Consider the following 22,414-nt stretch of genomic DNA (forward strand, 5'->3'; position numbering starts at 1 on the left):
TCATCTCCGCCTGGATGCGATCAATGGAGATTAATCTTGTCGCGTCTTCTATCGGAAACAAAGTCGTAAAGCGGCGGGTCGGCAGCTTTGAAGAATGAACAAACACTGCAAAGATTCGCGGCAAACCAGACCGTCGGCGTTCTTTGTGTTAGTGGCGTCAGCGCTGGAAACGCTCTAGACTCCGATGATTTTTTAGGAAAGGAATGCACCTAACCAGCTCTCTGGGGCAGTGGACGCCCCAATCACGCTTTGAGGTACGTGGCGGTGGGGAGAGAGAGATGTGGGCTGCATGCAATAACGATGACAAAGTTGTGGCAGAAACGCGCCACTGCAGCAATAAGCCGCAGCATTCATTGGGTGACGAAGTTTTCACGATCAATCATTAGATTAACCTCCACCTGGCAGGCTAGGCGCGTTGCCTATCCAGTGTACGGAACACCCAACGTTAGAGGCCAAGCCGTGTCTACTTACCCGATACACCACAGCTTTCGCTCTCCGAACAGGTTCAGCAGTAGTTGAACCACTGGTATTTCTTCTTTCACTCCCAAGTTTCCCGACAGCGCGGTTGAGGTTGTCCACCAAAAAATGAGAGAGCTACGGCGCATTTCCTTTCTTCAGAACCAATGTTCACGCGCACGCGATACCGGATAATCCCACTTAATGACGGACTATAGTTGCCTGCTGAACTATAGTTGTCTGCTTTCCTTAAATTGCCCAACGGTAGAGTGTACTAGAAAGGTTTCGAGTGGGCCGAATAACCGGCTCCGCGCTTGCTAGGAGGTGAGGCGCTCCGCGTTGAAAATGCTGCGGTGGCGCTGCGGTCGAAGTGGATTGGGTTGCGCCGGAGCAGACGAAACGTCAGGAATGTTCTAGAGCAGCTAGCGGCGGCGGTTTTCTTTGCGTAGCTCGTTCTTTTGTGATCACTGTTTTATCCTGCAGTTACCATCAAAGTGTTTGGCATGCCTAATCGAAGGCATCGTCACGGCTACGCACCGGGATGTCGCACCGGCTACGCGGGCGTCCCAGCCGAGAAGAAGCTGTCGTTGCTCAGCGTCCCGAAAGATGCGGTTCGAAGGAAAGCCTGGGAGCGGAACCTCCATCGCGCTGACAAGCCTCTGGATGAGAACTGCGCAGTTTGTGAGCTGCACTTTGAAGAACGGTACATACTTCGTGACTACGTGCATGTAGTGGCCGGCAAAGAAGTGAGAATCGCGCGCGGAGTGCCCGCGCTCACACCGGAAGCAGTGCCCACGCTTTTGCCGAAGTATTTGAGCTCAAAGGCACCCCCGAAACGTGCACCACGCAAGCGTGGCACGTCTACCGTGCTCGAAAGCCCGGGCTGCAAAAGGAAGAAAGCCTGCACGAGTGTACCTACGGCCGTGCACGACATTGGAAACTGCGACGACGAGTCGGCAGTGGAGTGCACGCCAGCTCTTGACTCAATCAATCTCAGGGACCTGAAGACCCCTTCAGCGTACTGGTCAGTGCATAATTTTTCCGACTACGAAGGCACTGTTTATGCACTGTCAAGCTTGGAAGCAAGTTCTGGCACGGTGACCTCTGAAAGGGCTGTTCTGTTCAGCCTGAGTGCGACCGAGATTGCGTACAGAACATTCCTCAAGCGAAAACTCGTTGCTGAAGGTGCTGCGAAGACTGTGCTCGAAGCAGAGCGAGTTATTTCTGAAGCCTGCGATTTTCTTGCATGTCCTGGTGCGCACTCTACCTCTGCTATTTTAGAGAACGATCTCACTGCAAAACTTCTGGAAAAAACAACAGTCATTCATGGGGCCTTCCACAGCAAGACATGCACAGGGATGACAACAACCAAAGGTAAATTTGTGAAGCGAAGTGACAGATGCAGAGTAGTACACTATTTCATGTGCAGTAAACTGTGAAGGTCACGCCCTGTGCTACTGAGGGCATGATTAGGTTAAAAGCCTAATCACGATGATTAAGATGCGCGCTACATGTGGTAGCAACAGTCCAGAAATTAAGCAACAAGCGTATTTTGCAATTTGTGTTGCTTTGTATCGCTGACCGAGGCATATGCAATGCAAAAGTGCTGTGATAAGATTTGGAATAGGAGTTTTGTTAATATTACTAAAATATATCAAATTACCCAGGTGTGTTTGCTCAAGCATGCGAACAAAACCTTTTATTGTTCATAAAGCCCTTTCACGCTATAGTGCACTTGCATAAGTAGAATGATAAGTGATAACAAATTTCTCAAGTATTTTGCAATGAGCTAAGGTAGTAGCTTCACTACTTTTGACATTCATTCTTATTTCAAACAATATTGCTCTCCTTACATAATTGTGACTAACTGGTGTGTGACATGAGGGCTTAACAAAATACCTAATTTCTTTTCAGGAGTCCCATGCCTTTCATGCCGTTATCTGCGCAAGACCCTGCTGACACGGATGTCTCGGCTCAGAAACCGTCGTCACAAGCAAATAACGACAGTGGGCCAAAAGCTCAGGTCTATGTTGCAGAAGCACAGGCGCCTGTACAAGAGACTAATAAGCCTGAAGGGACAAATCGAGAGCATGAAGGCACGAAATTCTGCAATAAAAGAAGAGACTTTGGCGGAAAGCATTGCTATGTTGCCCAAAAAACAACAGGAAAGCGTGCGGCACTGCTTTGATGCCTGCGAAAGAAAGAGTACAAGGGGCATGAACTTTACTAAATAATGGGTGCTTGAGTGCATTTTAATGAAAATGAGGAGCCCGAAACTCTATAGGCACATCAGGAAGCACAACATTCTTGTACTTCCAAATAACACCACTTTGAAGAAGTACACTGCAGCATACAAAAGTGGCTTTGGATTCAACAAGAAGGTGATGGAAATCCTCAAACAAAAAACAAGCAAAATGGACAGCTTCAGTCGTCATGGGGGCCTTCTGATTGATGAAATGAAGTTGTCAGAGCACCTATCAATGGAAAAGTGTGCAAAGTTGCGTGGATTTGTTGATCTCGGCCCATTCACACCTCCCGAAGATGCAGGGCTTCCATGCGACCATGGAATGGTTGTGATGTTTGTCCCGTTCACTGGGCGGTTTTCGCAGATAATAGTGCCGCCAATATTTGCAGTGTTTGTTCGTTTTTCAAATCTGCCGCGACACCACCTTATCGCTTTGTTTGCGACGCAAGACGCGACTAGATTTATCTCGATTGATCGCAGCCAGGCAAAGCTGATTCTACGTTGTTCCGGAATGTTCTAGTAACTTTGCGCCCTTTATCTCGAATGTTCGCTATCAGCTTTAAATTGAGCACGGCCGACAGCGGCGGGCATTCTGTTCGACGACCGCCGAGCACGCTTGTCGCTTCGCCGCCGCCGAGTGATTCAGTCCATTTTGGGTGCATGTCAGCCCAATAAACAGTTCTTTTAGAAGACCCTTTCGTCCGTCTTCATCGCTGCTTCGACTGCCGTCACCACTACGTGACATCTGGTGGAGGTGCTGGGTAACTTCCATGTTCCGAACGCCCCCTTCAAGTCGTGAACCCAGCCCTAAGCGCTTCACACCCGAGGACGAACAAGCAGCTCAGCGAGCCAGCCGACGTCTCCAGGGAGAGGAGCCTGAGTTCGGGAAACTGCCGGACCGCACCAGACAGCGAAAAGACGCTGCTACCAGCACTGCAACCTCGCCAAAGATGTCGACACCGATCATACTGCAGCAGCCGCGGGTGCCGCCAACTTTCAATGGATCCCTAGGCGAAGACCCTGAAGAATGGTTGGACCAATTTGAGCGCGTGGCGTCATTCAACAAGTGGGATGATGCGGCAAAGATTGGACACGTTTTTTTCTCATTGGATGGCTCCGCACGCACGTGGTACGAAAACTACGAGTCGTACCTTACGACATGGGAGCAATTCAAGAGAGAACTTTTGAAGGTATTCACCAGTGTCGTGAGGAAAGAAAGAGCCGAACGACTCCTCGAGTCCAGGATCCAGCTTCCGAATGAGCCCGTCCGCAGTTACGTCGAGGAGATGAAGCGCCTATTTCGCCGCGCCGATCCCGGGATGACCGAGGAAAAGAAAGTTCAGTTTTTAATGCGCGGCGTAAAAGAACAACTCTTTGCAAGCCTCGTCCGCCAGCCGCCAAAAACAGTCGAGGAGTTTATGCAAGAAGCCTGCACGATTGAGAATACCCTCCACGTTCGAGCTCGGCAGTACAATCGCCCTTCCTCTGCCTGTGCAATCCGTTCGGACACGCCGGTCACCACCAGCGACAGCTTGCGGGAAGTTATCCGCGAAATCGTCCGAGAGGAGCTACGCCGATTACTGCCATCTTCCCAACAGCCACAAGCAGCGACTCTGATGGATGTGGTACGGGAAGAAGTGCAACAGGCACTTGGCACCCCGACGGCCACAGAACCCCAGGCCATGACCTACGCCGCTGCAGTAAGTACTGCTCAGCCCCAGCGACAACCCCCACGTCCTCCCCGAGATGAGCCAATCGTTCCACAACGCCGCCTCCCAGCCCCCGCCCGCCCAGCCTATGACCGACGCTCAAGCCCCAGGAAATGCGACGCCTGGAGGACTTCCGACAACCGGCCGTTGTGCTTCCATTGCGGTGAGGCCGGCCATATTCTTCGTCACTGCCCGTACCGACTTATCGGTCTTCGAGGATATCCCGTTAACGCCCCACGACCACGCTTCGGACAACGTCCGCACGAAATCGACGAGTACCTGCGTCGAGAAGAGTACACGCCGAACCGCTTTTCGCGCTCACCATCGCCGTCAACCTCGCGCTTTGCGTCGCCACGCCGCAGCTACGCAGCCGCGGTACGAGGAAGGTCGCCCAGCCCCCGTAGGGGAAACTAAAGGCAGCAACCTCTGGAGGTGAGGTTGCTCACGAGCTAAACGCCGAAGATCCTCCACCGACCACGCCCCATGAAGACGCTGCACCCGCTACGCCGCATGAAGAACCGACACTCGCTGCACCGACGCCGCACACAATGAGAACCTCGACCACGACGCAAGCTACCTTGAAATCGACGCCGCCACCCAGAGGAGCTTCGACCACACGCCCAACCCGTGACTCGCATACGCGACGAAGCCGTGACCCGACGTCGAGAGCGACATGCAATGCCAGAGCCAGGACCTCCGACCTAGAAGTGACTATCGACGGCCGGAAAGTTACCGCTCTAGTCGACACAGGAGCCCATTACTCGGTGATGAATGGACCATTCGCTGCGCAGCTCAGAAAAGTCACAACGGCTTGGGACGGCCCACAAATTCGCACCGCTGGGGGCCACCTCATTACGCCATCAGGACGATGCACAGCGCGAGTGACTGTCAAAGGACATACCTATCCTGCCACCTTTGTTGTGCTACCGCAATGCTCCCGCGAAGTGATCTTGGGTATGGATTTCCTTAATGAGCATCAGGCGATCATCGACCTGCGATCCAAGCTGATCACGCTTTCGACGGACGAAGCCATCGCTTCGATGAAAACTCGGGAAAATCACGTTGCCCTAAGTGTCCTGGAGGAAGAAGTGAGCGTCCCACCCCGTTCAAGCGTTATCGTGACCGTAGGCGCCACGAAAGCCAAAAACACTGAAGCCATCATCGAGGGGAACATGCAGTTGCTACTAGACCGAGGAATCAGCATCGCAAGAGGCATCGCACATTTCCGCAATGGCCAGGCCGAAGTACTGCTGACTAACTTCAGCGAAGAATACCGGCATATTAACAGAGGAACGACGATTGCTTTCTACGACGAAATATCTGACGTACGAGATTCCTTCGCCCTCTCCGACCCCTCCGCAGAAGATCCGCCTGACCAAGAAAACTCGCCCACTTTCGACATCAACCCAGCCCTGCACCGGAACAGACAAGACCAGATCCGCAACCTGCTTCAAAACTACAGTGAGTGCTTTTCGACATCGCCGAAGGTGCTACAGACGCCAATTGCCAAGCATCGCATTATAACGGATCACCACGTCCGACCTCTCCGCCAAAGCCCCTACCGTGTGTCTCCGCGAGAACGACAAGCCATCCGGGACTAAGTCGAAGAAATGCTTCGCGACGACGTTATCCAGCCTTCAAACAGCCCATGGGCGGCACCGGTTGTTCTAGTGAGAAAGAAAGACGGCGCACTTCGATTCTGCGTGGATTACCGCCGCTTGAACAACATAACAAAGAAGGACGTCTACCCCCTCCCCCGCATCGACGACACACTGGACCGCCTCTGCAACGCCAAATATTTCTCATCGATGGACCTCAAGAGCGGCTACTGGCAAATTGAGGTCGACGAAAGAGATCGTGAGAAGACAGCATTCATAACTCCGGATGGGCTGTTTGAGTTCAAGGTGATGCCATTTGGTCTCTGTTCCGCACCAGCGACGTTTCAGCGAGTAATGGATACAGTGCTGGCAGGCCTGAAGTGGCAGATTTGTCTGGTATATTCAGATGACGTCGTTGTCTTCGCCTCGAACTTTGAAGAGCACCTCAAAAGACATCGAACAGTACTAGACGCAATCAAGTCGTCTGGCCTAACCTTGAAAGCAGAGAAATGCCACTTTGCCTACGAAGAGCTGCTGTTTCTAGGCCACATCGTTAGCAAGGAAAGAGTACGCCCAGACCCGCAGAAAACAGCTGCTATTGAACAGTTTCAACCGCCGGCCGATAAGAAAGCAGTGCGCAGATTTCTCGGACTATGCGCATGTTACCGACGATTTGTGAAAAACTTTTCGCACATCGCCGAGCCCCTGACCCAACTGACGAAGGCAGACGTGCCGTTTAAATGGGAAGCGCCGCAAGCAGAAGCCTTCAAGGAACTTCAGCGTCGTTTACAGTCCCCACCGATCCTTGCGCATTTTGATGAAAACGCCGATACTGAAGTTCATACCGACGCAAGCAGCGTGGGACTAGGCGCCGTTCTCGTTCAAAAAAGTGACGGGCTGGAGAAGGCCATCGCATACGCTAGCCGTTCCCTTTCCAAGGCCGAGGCTAACTATTCGACCACTGAGAAGGAGTGCCTTGCCATCATCTGGGCTACGTCGAAATTCCGCCCCTACCTCTACGGCCGGCCGTTCAAGGTGGTCAGCGACCACCACGCGTTCTGCTGGCTTGCCAATTTGAAGGATCCCTCTGGCCGACTCGCTCGATGGAGTCTGCGTCTCCAGGAGTTTGATGTCAACGTCGTTTACAAGTCCGGACGCAAGCACACTGACGCCGATTGCCTCTCACGAGCCCCTGTAGATGCACCGCCGCTGGACGACGATGAGGACGCCTTCCTGGGACCCATCAGCGCAAGCTCTTTTGCTCAGCAGCAACGCTCGGACCCCAACCTAGAAGGCCTCATCGAGTACCTGGAAGGCAAGGTTTCTTCACCCCCCGCTTCATTCAAGCGAGGACTGTCTTCTTTCTGTGTGCAGAATGAGGTCCTTATGAAGAAGAACTTTACAGCGAACAAAACAGCCTACCTCCTTGTTGTACCTACTTGTCTCCGCGAAGAAGTTCTACAGGCTTCACACGACGAGCCGACAGCTGGACATCTCGGGTTTACTCGCACCCTCCGCCGCATTCAAGACAAGTATGACTGGCCCCGACTGTCTGCCGATGTCGCACACTGTGTGAAAACATGCCGAGATTGTCAGCGACGAAACACTCCTCCCACACGACCAGCAGGATTTCTGAACCCCATTGAACCTCCCTCAAGACCCTTTCAGCAGATTGGCATGGACTTGCTTGGCCCTTTTCCAAAGTCAACATCTGGAAATAAGTGGATCATCATAGCGACCGACTACCTGACCCGCTACGCCGATGCGAAAGCCCTACCGAACGGAACAGCAGCAGAAGTCGCCCAATTTTTCGTGGAGTGCATTCTTCTTCGACACGGCGCCCCCGATGTGCTCATCACGGACAGAGGAACAGCATTTACGGCGGAACTCACGCAAGCCATCCTGCGCTACAGCCAAACCAGCCACCGGAGGACAACTGCATACCATCCGCAGACCAACGGACTGACCGAGCGCCTGAACAAAACCATCGCCGATATGCTCGCTATGTATGTCGATGCCGAACATAAAACCTGGGATGTCATTCTGCCTTACGTCGTCTTCGCCTACAACACCGCAGTGCAGGAGACCACCCAGATGACGCCTTTTAGGCTCGTCCATGGCAGGGATGCCACGACCACGCTAGACGCCATGCTGCCCAACGTTACAGAAGAAGAGAACGTCGACGTTGCCGCCTACCTTCAACGCGCAGAAGAAGCTCGAAGGCTTGCCCGATTACGGATCAAAGATCAGCAGCGGTCCGACGCCAGACGCTACAACCTACGAAGACGCAACGCGGAATACAAGCCAGGAGACCAAGTCTGGGTGTGGACGCCCATTCGCCGCCGTGGATTGAGTGAAAAGCTTTTGCGCCGCTATTTCGGCCCGTACAAGGTTCTTCGTCGGCTGGGTGAACTGGATTATGAAGTCATCCCTGACGCAATGACTGCATCCCAGCGACGCCGCGTACGACCAGAAGTTGTCCATGTAGTCCGTCTGAAGCCGTATTACGCGCTCTAAAGGCCGCTGCATTTCCATGCTCTATTTTCGCAAGATCCGTTTTTTTCCCTTACTAGTCGCATTATTTGTTTTAATGCATCGGGTCGATGCTTCTTTGAGAGGGGAGTAATGCCGCCAATATTTGCAGTGTTTGTTCGTTTTTCAAATCTGCCGCGACACCACCTTATTGCTTTGTTTGCGACGCAAGACGCGACTAGATTTATCTCGATTGATCGCAGCCAGGCAAAGCTGATTCTACGTTGTTCCGGAATGTTCTAGTAACTTTGCGCCCTTTATCTCGAATGTTCGCTATCAGCTTTAAATTGAGCACGGCCGACAGCGGCGGGCATTCTGTTCGACGACCGCCGAGCACGCTTGTCGCTTCGCCGCCGCCGAGTGATTCAGTCCATTTTGGGTGCACGTCAGCCCAATAAACAGTTCTTTTAGAAGACCCTTTCGTCCGTCTTCATCGCTGCTTCGACTGCCGTCACCACTACGTGACAATAGGAACATTTGCAGCGAATGGAAATGTCAAGGGAAGCCTGCTATGCAAAATACTTATTGAAGCCGTGATTTTGGCTGAGCAAGCGGGACTCTTTGTAGATTTCGTGACCTGTGACGGTGCCTCATGGAATCGGAAAATGTGGACACTAATGGGCATTAAGGCATCTGCCAGCAAGATTACGTGCGGAGTGAAACATCCTGTTGACGCCAAAAGGAACCTGTATTTCCTTTCAGACTTCCCGCATCTACTGAAATGCCTTCAAAACTCACTGCTGAAAGGTGGCTTTAATACACCAGACGGACGAGTAAGATTTTATCTGCTTTGAGTGTTCCAGCGTAGTTATCCTGCAAAGTGACTAACAATGTGCTTCTTTTTTATGATGCAGGTTTCAACATATTTTGTTAAAGAAGCGTTCAACTATGACAAAGATAATGTGACGCTGAAGGCGATGCTAGGGCTGACTTTAAGCCGTCTGGACCCAAACAATTTTGAAAAAATGCGGGTCACCCTCGCATTCCAGCTCTTCGGTGACCGCGTTTTACGTGGCTTGCATCATTATAAGGACAGACTTGAATCAAGTTATGGAAAAGGAGCCATAGATGCTACGGAAAAATTCTTCAGGTAACGTGTTTTGTACTCTCAATCTGTGCATGTGATAAGGCAGCATGTGCGACAAAAAGTTGTCTTCAGTTGTGAAAATAGTATTGCTCTAACCTGTAGTGACAGCAGATCATTATTTTTTTCAGAATGATCAACGAACTGATCAAAACAATAACATCGCGCTACAAGTCTGAAGCTCTCTGGCCAAACTCAAGAGGTGCTGCTGCGTTGTCGGCTTTCCTGGAATACATCACTAAGTGGGAGGAGTGCACCGTCAACGGGGTTGGCTACATAAGCAAGACAACGGCTGTCGGCTTTAGAGTGACATTGTCTGGAGTGTTGCGACTTTTGGAGCATTTAACCAAAGAAGTTGGATTTAAGTACTTAATGACGGCCAAGTTAAGCCAGGATCCAGTTGAAAACTTGTTCGGGGTTGTACGGCAGTCATCAGGGTGTAATGACCATCCTACACCTGAGCAGTTCTTGATAACTGTTAACTGCCTCAGCTTTTACAGCCTGGCCAGACCTGTTGATGGTGCCAGTGTTGAGCCCCTAGTCCTCACAGCGCTACTTGACACAGAAAACACAGACCTGTCAAATTCCACAACCTTGGAAGACACAATTGACAGCTATATTTCAAGGGGGGGACCTTGATTCCCTAGAGGACGCTGCCAGCCAGAAAGGCAACGGTGTTCCCAGTGAGCACAAAAGTCTAGTTCAAAAAAGAAGTGACTCTCACCTTATCTACCACATAGGAGGATATGTCGCCAGGAAATTTGTGAAAAAAACTGGATGTGATGCATGTCGCACTCTTTTGCTTGTGAGCAATGCAGAGGGGAGGTCAGACCTGTACTCTGGTTTTACCAACCTCGCTGACACAGGTGTACTGCTGTATCCATCTAAAGAGCTCTTTGAGTTCATTAACTACTTAGAGAGTGCCTTTAGGGGCTGCTTCAGCATGAATCAATTACATGCTGACAGCATTCTGGATGTGCTGTCAATGCTCAGGACCAGAACAAAAACAATTGGATGCACAGTCCATGAAGGCGAAGTAAAGTGCAAGGTTGTGAAGTTTTATATTGTAACACGGCTCCACTTCCTGATAAAGGGCCTAAACAAATCAATGATGAAAGGCGTCAAAGGATGAAGCACCTAAATGTGCGCAGGTGCCTGTGACACTGACAAGCAGTACTGCTGGTTGCTTTCGCGAAATAAATGTTGACATATTTTGCATTTGAGTTGCACTTGCCAGCAGTGGTTTATAATATATATCATTCCTGTCCAATTATTGGCATGTTTCTCGGCCTTTTATTGCCATAACCAAAAATGTATTCATCCTTGTGCAACACCAAGAAAATATTTTGCTTGTACAACAGAACTTTGCTCACAACGAAAAGGTTCAGAGAGAAGTAAACTGAGCGCTGAGTGGTGTTCGAATCCCAGTCTTGCACTCAGCTGTTGCGATTTGCTTACGCGGGGGCCCTTGAGCGCTCCGACTTTGTAACATTTCTCGACTCTGCGATTCCAGACTTTCATTTGGAATCGCGCCCGAACGCATTCCTGCGCGTCCATGCATTCCGTGTAAATCTATTTCGTTCTCGCGCTGACAGCATGCTTTCGCGATTCCACTGCCTAATACACATAGTCTGGTTAAGGACTTTTTTTTATTACCTTTGCATGACGACGGAAATTTCATCAGTATTCGAAGAACAAAAGTTATGGTAGACTCCGTGTAAGCTGCCAGGCCAGACATACACTCGATCTTGTGGAGTGCGTGGCAGTTGAAACTCGCCTGACGCGCACACGGAGGGGACGGTCAAGCGACTACAAGCGTTCCGAAACACCTCGGGGCCTATCTTGTGCCGTACTGCGCCAATGACCCCTGTTTGAATAAAAAGAACCAACCCGTACAGCCAAGACACCGCAGAAGGGGCCGCAGCGCACAGCTTGCGCCGCGTCTGCCGGCGCGCCCAGCCAATCCACTTCGATCACAGCGCCCTCTATTCTCTCGACAGCCAGCGCCTCGCTTTGAGCGCCTCGTTCGTCTCACTCAGATCTTTCTAGTACACTCTATCAACGGGCAAGGCGTCGCGCTGAACTGGCGATGGGGTTCCGTGGAGCCCTTGGCAACGCTGCAACACGCTGTCGCGTCCCGTTGTGAAAAGACGAAGCTTGAGAGTCCTGCAAATTGTCATTTATTTTTTGCATTTTTCTGGTGTTTATTTGCTATTTTCTGCTACTTTTGTTTTGTTTAAAATATATTTATTTATTTTGCCTTTTCTTTTTATTTTTCAATACTGTTTCTTTATATTTTATACATGATGCTTAAGAACTGTTGCTTAATCAACGTTTTCATTTTTTCTTGTTTTAGCACACAACTTGGGGTTGAAAGTTGGTGCGGACAACTTCCGTCTAGAGCTTTCGTCTATAACTTCGTCTACAACTTCCGTCTAGAATTTCTGTCCACGCCGCTCATGAGAAAAGAAAGGCATTCGCTTTAAAAACACCCCACTCATCCAAAACGAGCAATGATGGTTGCAGTACACAGGGGAGATACTTTTCGTTTTGATATAAATATAGTGCTATCTTCTGCCTCAAACGTGGGTTGAAAATAGAAACCTAGCGCAACCAGCGGAGTGGAAGGCATCTTTGAGCATTCAAGACAAGCAAATCCTATCCATCCGCGCGATGTCCATGTGAATCCGCGTTAAGAACTCGTGTGCTAATGATGGCTCTTTATCGGAACATGAAACCTCTTTAGGATGAATGCACTGGCTCCATTCGCAGTGCACCTCTGTTCATGGCTTGTCATGACACGGTAAAATTCAACGACACGGCCATTCACATTTATTCGCTGTATGTGTTCACCTGACCATACACTTTTGCTGTCAATCACGGTATATGTATTCATTCCTATGATGAATTCGCAGTGTATTGTTTCACGATTATCGCTGCTCTATTGAATGCGCTCTATGTATATAACTTCATGACCTCCACCAGCATATATATATATATATATATATATATATATATATATATATATATATATATATATATATATATATATATATATATATATTTATAATTATAAAGCAGGAGAAAAACAACCATCCCGCCGGTGGGATCCGAACCGACGACCTCCGTATATCGCGTCCGGTGCTCTACCAACTCAGCTACGGCGACGGCTGTCCAGTTTGCTGATTTCGTGGGTATTTATGATTTGCGTGTAAGCGAACCTTCAGAGTTCTCTCCAGCGCCACCGTCGTCTAAAGCGGTGGACGTAGCACGTCCTGTTATACCGCGAGTGTGACGTAGAACATCATCTAACGGCGAGGGCGGAAACTGTGCGAGAGCTCCCTTATTCTACCTATGACATCAATACTGCCAGAACCGAGACCCCCGTTAAGCTATTGCAGACAAGGCAAATGAAATGAGGGGCTCATTTGACAGACAGACAGACAGACAGACAGACAGACAGACAGACAGACAGACAGACAGACGGACGGACGGACGGACGGACGGACGGACGGACGGACGGACGGACGGACGGACGGACGGACAGACAGACAGACAGACAGACAGACAGACAGACAGACAGACAGACAGACAGACAGACAGACAGACAGACAGACAGACAGACAGACAGACAGACAGACGGACGGACGGACGGACGGACGGACGGACGGACGGACGGACGGACGGACGGACGGACGGACGGACGGACGGACGGACGGACGGACGGACGGACGGACGGACGGACGGACGGACGGACGGACGGACAGACAGACAGACAGACAGACAGACAGACAGACAGACAGACAGACAGACAGACAGACAGACAGACAGACAGACAGACAGACAGACAGACAGACAGACAGACAGACAGACAGACAGACAGACAGACAGACAGACAGACAGGCAGGCAGGCAGGCAGGCAGGCAGGCAGGCAGGCAGGCAGGCAGGCAGGCAGGCAGGCAGGCAGGCAGGCAGGCAGGCAGGCAGGCAGGCAGGCAGGCAGGCAGGCAGGCAGGCAGGCAGGCAGGCAGGCAGGCAGGCAGGCAGGCATGCAGGCAGGCAGGCAGGCAGGCAGGCAGGCAGGCAGGCAGGCAGGCAGGCAGGCAGGCAGGCAGGCAGGCAGGCAGGCAGGCAGGCAGACAGACAGACATAGTATGGTGGAGCTGCCATAAAAAGAATGTAAACCAATAAGCTCCTGCCTGCACCACTGACGTATAACAGGCTTGACCCAATCGTAAAATAAATGAAAAGGCCCGAAGGCAATCCATCGTTTTGCCACCCGTAGGTGGAAAAATAAAAGAAAAGGGGGAAATGCTACAAGCGACCCATCGCCGGGGGAACGGGCCCGGGGAGACTCCCCTGATCTCCCCTAGAACGTAGCGGAGGGGGTGGGATGAATGGTATGGGAAATTGGAATTGGGAAAGGGTTATGGGAATTGGGATGGAAATGGGGACAGCGAGATTTTGCTCTGATCCTTCGTTTGACATCGACTCCATTTCTGGCCTGCCTTGCCATGACAGGTAGGGCATCGAGCTTTTCCGATGGTGCGGCTCCCCCACGGGATGGACGACCACCCCTGGCTCCGACCGTCGGAGACAGGAAAGAAAGAAAAAAAAATTCCTAACTTGGAGTCCGCAGCCACCTGCTCCTCCACGATTTTAAGGGTTGGATCGGACCGGCCGGTTACTAGCCGTCGACTGTGTTTCGCTTTTTTTCAGACTCCGGAAGTGTGTGTGGTGTGATCCGGCCAACAGAGGCCCACGTCGTCAGCCTATCGGCGCTTCGCCCTCGGCACCATTACGCGGTAACCCTGGGGGACCCACCTGTGCTACCTTCCAACCACCATGCACTTATTTCCTCCCGTTGCTTGCTCCACACCTACTGAGGAGGGAGTATTCAAGGCCGGGCACCCGGGCCACGAAGCAAGAATCGGGCATAGGGTGAGATAAGCCGGGCCTACTCCACCGGTACTCCACACATCGACGGTTTTCGCACTGGTCCTACTGCACACCCTCTACCTCGGCGTACCCGTTGGTCCCCAAGACCGGGTCAGCCTCGGCGTCCGCAATATGCCACCCATCATAAGCGATCCGCAATGAGACTGCTTCCCCGAGGACATCGATTCCGAGGAGCTCGGGCTGTCGGAACCCCCGCGCGGACCTGGCCTCTATGTAGCGAGAAACCGTGCGTCGCCACGCTACCGCGCGGACCTGACCTCTTCGCAGCCAGAAACCGAGCATTAGTAGCCGTGCTCGTTCCCGTGAGCGGAGGTTTTTGATTTTTGACATTCCTTTACCGGATTTCGTGGGTCCAACCTGGTCTGCCTTCAGGCCTGCCTCCGCACAGACAACGGACCTCACGATTCGGCTGGCCGTCACAGCCGTGGGAGTCGCTGCAGCTCCCAAGAGGATGGGCCCCGGACAACCCATCCCCACTTCTGGCGTTGCACCGGAACAAAGCCTAGTAGCCAAAACTACACCGGCCCGTATCCGGTGGCAGGGGGGGCCACGGGCAGGCCGCACAGTCGGATTTCCCCCCCAGACAGACAGACAGACAGACAGACAGACAGACAGACAGACAGACAGACAGACAGACAGACAGACAGACAGACAGACAGACAGACAGACAGACAGACAGACAGTCTAGTTCAAAAAAGTCTAGTTCAAAAGTCTAGTTCAAAAAAGAAGTGACTCGCGCCTTATCTACTACATGGGAGGATATGTCGCCAGGAAATTTGTGAAAAAAACTGGATGTGATGCATGTCGCACTCTTTTGCTTGTGAGCAATGCAGAGGGGAGGTCAGACCTGCACGCAGGTTTTACCAACCTCGCTGACACAGGTGTACTGCTGTATCCATCTAAAGAGCTCTTTGAGTTCATTAACTACTTAGAGAGTGCCTTTACGGGCTGCTTCAGCATGAATCAATTACATGCTGACAGCATTCTGGATGTGCTGTCAATGCTCAGGACCAGAACAAAAACAATTGGATGCACAGTCCATGAAGGCGAAGTAAAGTGCAAGGTTGTGAAGTTTTATATTGTAACACGGCTCCACTTCCTGATAAAGGGCCTAAACAAATCAATGATGAAAGGCGTCAAAGGATGAAGCACCTAAAAGTGCGCAGGTGCCTGTGACACTGACAAGCAGTACTGCTGGTTGCTTTCACGAAATAAATGTTGACATATTTTGCATTTGAGTTGCACTTGCCAGCAGTGGTTTATAATATATATCATTCCTGTCCAATTATTGGCATGTTTCTCGGCCTTTTATTGCCATAACCAAAAATGTATTCATCCTTGTGCAACACCAAGAAAATATTTTGCTTGTACAACAGAACTTTGCTCACAACGAAAAGGTTCAGAGAGAAGTAAACTGAGCGCTGAGTGGTGTTCGAATCCCAGTCTTGCACTCAGCTGTTGCGATTTGCTTACGCGGGGGCCCTTGAGCGCTCCGACTTTGTAACATTTCTCGACTCTGCGATTCCAGACTTTCATTTGGAATCGCGCCCGAACGCATTCCTGCGCGTCCATGCATTCCGTGTAAATCTATTTCGTTCTCGCGCTGACAGCATGCTTTCGCGATTCCACTGCCTAATACACATCGTCTGGTTAAGGACTTTTTTTATTACCTTTGCATGACGACGGAAATTTCATCAGTATTCGAAGAACAAAAGTTATGGTAGACTCCGTGTAAGCTGCCAGGCCAGACATACACTCGAACTTGTGGAGTGCGCGGCAGTTGCAACTCGCCTGACGCGCACACGGAGGGGACGGTCAAGCGACTACAAGCGTTCCGAAACACCTCGGGGCCTATCTTGTGCCGTACTGCGCCAATGACCCCTGTTTGAATAAAAAGAATCAACCCGTACAGCCAAGACACCGCAGAAAGGGCCGCAGCGCACAGCTTGCGCCGCGTCTGCCGGCGCGCCCAGCCAATCCACTTCGATCACAGCGCCCTCTATTCTCTCGACAGCCAGCGCCTCGCTTTGAGCGCCTCGTTCGTCTCACTCAGATCTTTCTAGTACACTCTATCAACGGGCAAGGCGTCGCGCTGAACTGGTGATGGGGTTCCGTGGAGCCCTTGGCAACGCTGCAACACGCGGTCGCGTCCCGTTGTGAAAAGACGAAGCTTGAGAGTCCTGCAAATTGTCATTTATTTTTTGCATTTTTTCTGGTGTTTATTTGCTATTTTCTGCTACTTTTGTTTTGTTTAAAATATATTTATTTATTTTGCCTTTTCTTTTTATTTTTCAATACTGTTTCTTTATATTTTATACATGATGCTTAAGAGCTCGTGCTTAATCAACGTTTTCATTTTTTCTTGTTTTAGCACACAACTTGTGGTTGAAAGTTGGTGCGGACAACTTCTGCCTAGAGCTTTCGTCTATAACTTCGTCTACAACTTCCGTCTAGAATTTCTGTCCACGCCGCTCATGAGAAAAGAAAGGCATTCGCTTTAAAAACACCCCACTCATCCAAAACGAGCAATGATGGTTGCAGTACACAGGGGAGATACTTTTCGTTTTGATATAAATATAGTGCTATCTTCTGCCTCAAACGTGGGTTGAAAATAGAAACCTAGCGCAAGCAGCGGAGTGGAAGCCATCTTTGAGCATTCAAGACAAGCAAATCCTATCCATCCGCGCGATTTCCATGTGAATCCGCGCTAAGAACTCGTGTGCTAATGATGGCTCTTTATCGGAACATGAAACCTCTTTAGGATGAATGCACTGGCTCCATTCGCAGTGCTCTCTGTTCATGGCTTGTCATGACACGGTAAAATTCAACGACACGGCCATTCACATTTATTCGCTGTATGTGTTCACCTGACCATACACTTTTGCTGTCAATCACGGTATATGTATTCATTCCTATGATGAATTCGCAGTGTATAGTTTCACGATTATCGCTGCTTTATTGAATGCGCTCTATGTATAATGACCTCCACCAGCATATATATATATATATATATATATATATATATATATATATATATATATATATATATATATATATAATTATAAAGCAGGAGAAAAAAACCATCCCGCCGGTGGGATCCGAACCGACGACCTCCGTATATCGCGTCCGGTGCTCTACCAACTCAGCTACGGCGACGGCTGTCCAGTTTGCTGATTTCGGGGGTATTTATGATTTGCGTGTAAGCGAACCTTGAGAGTTCTCACCAGCGCCACCGTCGTCTAAAGCGGTGGACGTAGCACGTCCTGTTATACCGCGAGTGTGACGTAGAACATCATCTAACGGCGAGGGCGGAAACTGTGCGAGAGCTCCCTTATTCTACCTATGGCATCAATACTGCCAGAACCGAGACCCCCGTTAAGCTATTGCAGACAAGGCAAATGAAATGAGGGGCTCATTTGAGACAGACAGACAGACAGACAGACAGACAGACAGACAGACAGACAGACAGACGGACGGACGGACGGACGGACAGAGAGACAGACAGACAGACAGACAGACAGACAGGCAGACAGACAGACAGACAGACAGACAGACAGACAGACAGACAGACAGACAGGCAGGCAGGCAGGCAGGCAGACAGGCAGACAGGCAGGCAGGCAGGCAGGCAGGCAGGCAGGCAGGCAGACAGGCAGACATAGTATGGTGGAGCTGCCATAAAAAGAATGTAAACCAATAAGCTCCTGCCTGCACCACTGACGTATAACAGGCTTGACCCAATCGTAAAATAAATGAAAAGGCCCGAAGGCAATCCATCGTTTTGCCACCCGTAGGTGGAAAAATAAAAGAAAAGGGGGGAAATGCTACAAGCGACCCATCGCCGGGGGAACGGGCCCGGGGAGACTCCCCTGATCTCCCCTAGAACGTAGCGGAGGGGGTGGGATGAATGGTGTGGGAAATTGGAATTGGGAAAGGGTTATGGGAATTGGGATGGGAATGGGGACAGCGAGATTTTGCTCGGATCCTTCGTTTGACATCGACTCCATTTCTGGCCTGCCTTGCCATGACAGGTAGGGCATCGAGCTTTTCCGATGGTGCGGCTCCCCCACGGGATGCACGACCACCCCTGGCTCCGACCGTCGGAGACAGGAAAGAAAGAAAAAAAAATTCCTAACTTGGAGTCCGCAGCCACCTGCTCCTCCACGATTTTAAGGGTTGGATCGGACCGGCCGGTTACTAGCCGTCGACTGTGTTTCGCGGTTTTTCAGACTCCGGAAGTGTGTGTGGTGTGATCCGGCCAACAGAGGCCCAGGTCGTCAGCCTATCGGCGCTTCGCCCTCGGCACCATTACGCGGTAACCCTGGGGGACCCACCTGTGCTACCTTCCAACCACCATGCACTTATTTCCTCCCGTTGCTTGCTCCACACCTACTGAGGAGGGAGTATTCAAGGCCGGGCGCCCGGGCCACGAACCAAGAATCGGGCATAGGGTGAGATAAGCCGGGCCTACTCCACCGGTACTCCACACATCGACGGTTTTCGCACTGGTCCTACTGCACACCCTCTACCTCGGCGTCCCCGTTGGTCCCCAAGACCGGGTCAGCCTCTGCGTCCGCAATATGCCACCCATCATAAGCGATCCGCAATGAGACTGCTTCCCCGAGGACATCGATTCCGAGGAGCTCGGGCTTTCGGAACCCCCGCGCGGACCTGGCCTCTATGTAGCGAGAAACCGTGCGTCGGCACGCTACCGCGCGGACCTGACCTCTTCGTAGCCAGAAACCGAGCATTAGTAGCCGTGCTCGTTCCCTTGAGCGGAGGTTTTTGATTTTTGACATTCCTTTACCGGATTTCGTGGGTCCAACCTGGTCAGCCTTCAGGCCTGCCTCCGCACAGACAACGGACCTCGCGATTCGGCTGGCCCTCACAGCCGTGGGAGTCGCTGCAGCTCCCAAGAGGATGGGCCCCGGACAACCCATCCCCACTTCTGGCGTTGCACCGGAACAAAGCCTAGTAGCCGAAACTACACCGGCCCGTATCCGGTGGCAGGGGGGGCCACGGGCAGGCCGCACAGTCGGACTTCCCCCCCAGACAGACAGACAGACAGACAGACAGACAGACAGACAGACAGACAGACAGACAGACAGACAGACAGACAGACAGACAGACAGACAGACAGACAGACAGGCAGACAGACAGACAGACAGACAGACAGACAGACAGACAGACAGACAGACAGACAGTCTAGTTGAAAAAAGTCTAGTTCAAAAGCCTAGTTCAAAAAAGAAGTGACTCGCGCCTTATCTACCACATGGGAGGATATGTCGCCAGGAAATTTGTGAAAAAAACTGGATGTGATGCATGTCGCACTCTTTTGCTTATGAGCAGTGCAGAGGGGAGGTCAGACCTGCACTCTGGTTTTACCAACCTCGCTGACACAGGTGTACTGCTGTATCCATCTAAGAGCTCTTTGAGTTCATTAACTACTTAGAGAGTGCCTTTACGGGCTGCTTCAGCATAAATCAATTACATGCTGACAGCATTCTGGATGTGCTGTCAATGCTCAGGACCAGAACAAAAACAATTGGAGTCACAGTCCATGAAGGCGAAGTAAAGTGCAAGGTTGTGAAGTTTTATATTGTAACACGGCTCCACTTCCTGATAAAGGGCCTAAACAAATCAATGATGAAAGGCGTCAAAGGATGAAGCACCTAAAAGTGCGCAGGTGCCTGTGACACTGACAAGCAGTACTGCTGGTTGCTTTCGCGAAATAAATGTTGACATATTTTGCATTTGAGTTGCACTTGCCAGCAGTGGTTTATAATATATATCATTCCTGTCCAATTATTGGCATGTTTCTCGGCCTTTTATTGCCATAACCAAAAATGTATTCATCCTTGTGCAACACCAAGAAAAAATTTTGCTTGTACAACAGAACTTTGCTCACAACGAAAAAGTTCAGAGAGAAGTAAACTGAGCGCTGAGTCGTGTTCGAATCCCAGTCTTGCACTCAGCTGTTGCGATTTGCTTACGCGGGGGCCCTTGAGCGCTCCGACTTTGTAACATTTCTCGACTCTGCGATTCCAGACTTTCATTTGGAATCGCGCCCGAACGCATTCCTGCGCTTCCATGCATTCCGTGTAAATCTATTTCGTTCTCGCGCTGACAGCATGCTTTCGCGATTCCACTGCCTAATACACATCGTCTGGTTAAGGACTTTTTTTTTATTACCTTTGCATGACGACGGAAATTTCATCAGTATTCGAAGAACAAAAGTTATGGTAGACTCCGTGTAAGCTGCCAGGCCAGACATACACTCGAACTTGTGGAGTGCGCGGCAGTTGCAACTCGCCTGACGCGCACACGGAGGGGACGGTCAAGCGACTACAAGCGTTCCGAAACACCTCGGGGCCTATCTTGTGCCGTACTGCGCCAATGACCCCTGTTTGAATAAAAAGAATCAACCCGTACAGCCAAGACACCGCAGAAGGGGCCGCAGTGCACAGCTTGCGCCGCGTCTGCCGGCGCGCCCAGCCAATCCACTTCGATCACAGCGCCCTCTATTCTCTCGACAGCCAGCGCCTCGCTTTGAGCGCCTCGTTCGTCTCACTCAGATCTTTCTAGTACACTCTATCAACGGGCAAGGCGTCGCGCTGAACTGGCGATGGGGTTCCGTGGAGCCTTTGGCAACGCTGCAACACGCTGTCGCGTCCCGTTGTGAAAAGACGAAGCTTGAGAGTCCTGCAAATTGTCATTTATTTTTTGCATTTTTTCTGGTGTTTATTTGCTATTTTCTGCTACTTTTGTTTTGTTTAAAATATATTTATTTATTTTGCCTTTTCTTTTTATTTTTCAATACTGTTTCTTTATATTTTATACATGATGCTTAAGAGCTCGTGCTTAATCAACGTTTTCATTTTTTCTTGTTTTAGCACACAACTTGTGGTTGAAAGTTGGTGCGGACAACTTCTGCCTAGAGCTTTCGTCTATAACTTCGTCTACAACTTCCGTCTAGAATTTCTGTCCACGCCGCTCATGAGAAAAGAAAGGCATTCGCTTTAAAAACACCCCACTCATCCAAAACGAGCAATGATGGTTGCAGTACACAGGGGAGATACTTTTCGTTTTGATATAAATATAGTGCTATCTTCTGCCTCAAACGTGGGTTGAAAATAGAAACCTAGCGCAAGCAGCGGAGTGGAAGCCATCTTTGAGCATTCAAGACAAGCAAATCCTATCCATCCGCGCGATTTCCATGTGAATCCGCGCTAAGAACTCGTGTGCTAATGATGGCTCTTTATCGGAACATGAAACCTCTTTAGGATGAATGCACTGGCTCCATTCGCAGTGCTCTCTGTTCATGGCTTGTCATGACACGGTAAAATTCAACGACACGGCCATTCACATTTATTCGCTGTATGTGTTCACCTGACCATACACTTTTGCTGTCAATCACGGTATATGTATTCATTCCTATGATGAATTCGCAGTGTATAGTTTCACGATTATCGCTGCTTTATTGAATGCGCTCTATGTATAATGACCTCCACCAGCATATATATATATCTATATATATATATATATATATATATATATATATATATATATATATATATATATATATATATATATATATATATATATATATATAATTATAAAGCAGGAGAAAAAAACCATCCCGCCGGTGGGATCCGAACCGACGACCTCCGTATATCGCGTCCGGTGCTCTACCAACTCAGCTACGGCGACGGCTGTCCAGTTTGCTGATTTCGGGGGTATTTATGATTTGCGTGTAAGCGAACCTTGAGAGTTCTCACCAGCGCCACCGTCGTCTAAAGCGGTGGACGTAGCACGTCCTGTTATACCGCGAGTG

General features: G+C 50.4%; 1 pseudogene; it reads left to right on the forward strand.

The window, feature by feature from the left end:
• Positions 1–959: 959 nt before the first annotated feature.
• LOC144119810 (uncharacterized) overlaps positions 960–22,414 on the forward strand; it is a 34,371-nt pseudogene continuing 12,916 nt past the window's right edge.

The sequence above is a fragment of the Amblyomma americanum genome, chromosome 2 (genome assembly GCF_052857255.1).
Source record: "Amblyomma americanum isolate KBUSLIRL-KWMA chromosome 2, ASM5285725v1, whole genome shotgun sequence".
Classification (NCBI taxonomy): Eukaryota; Metazoa; Arthropoda; class Arachnida; order Ixodida; family Ixodidae; genus Amblyomma; species Amblyomma americanum.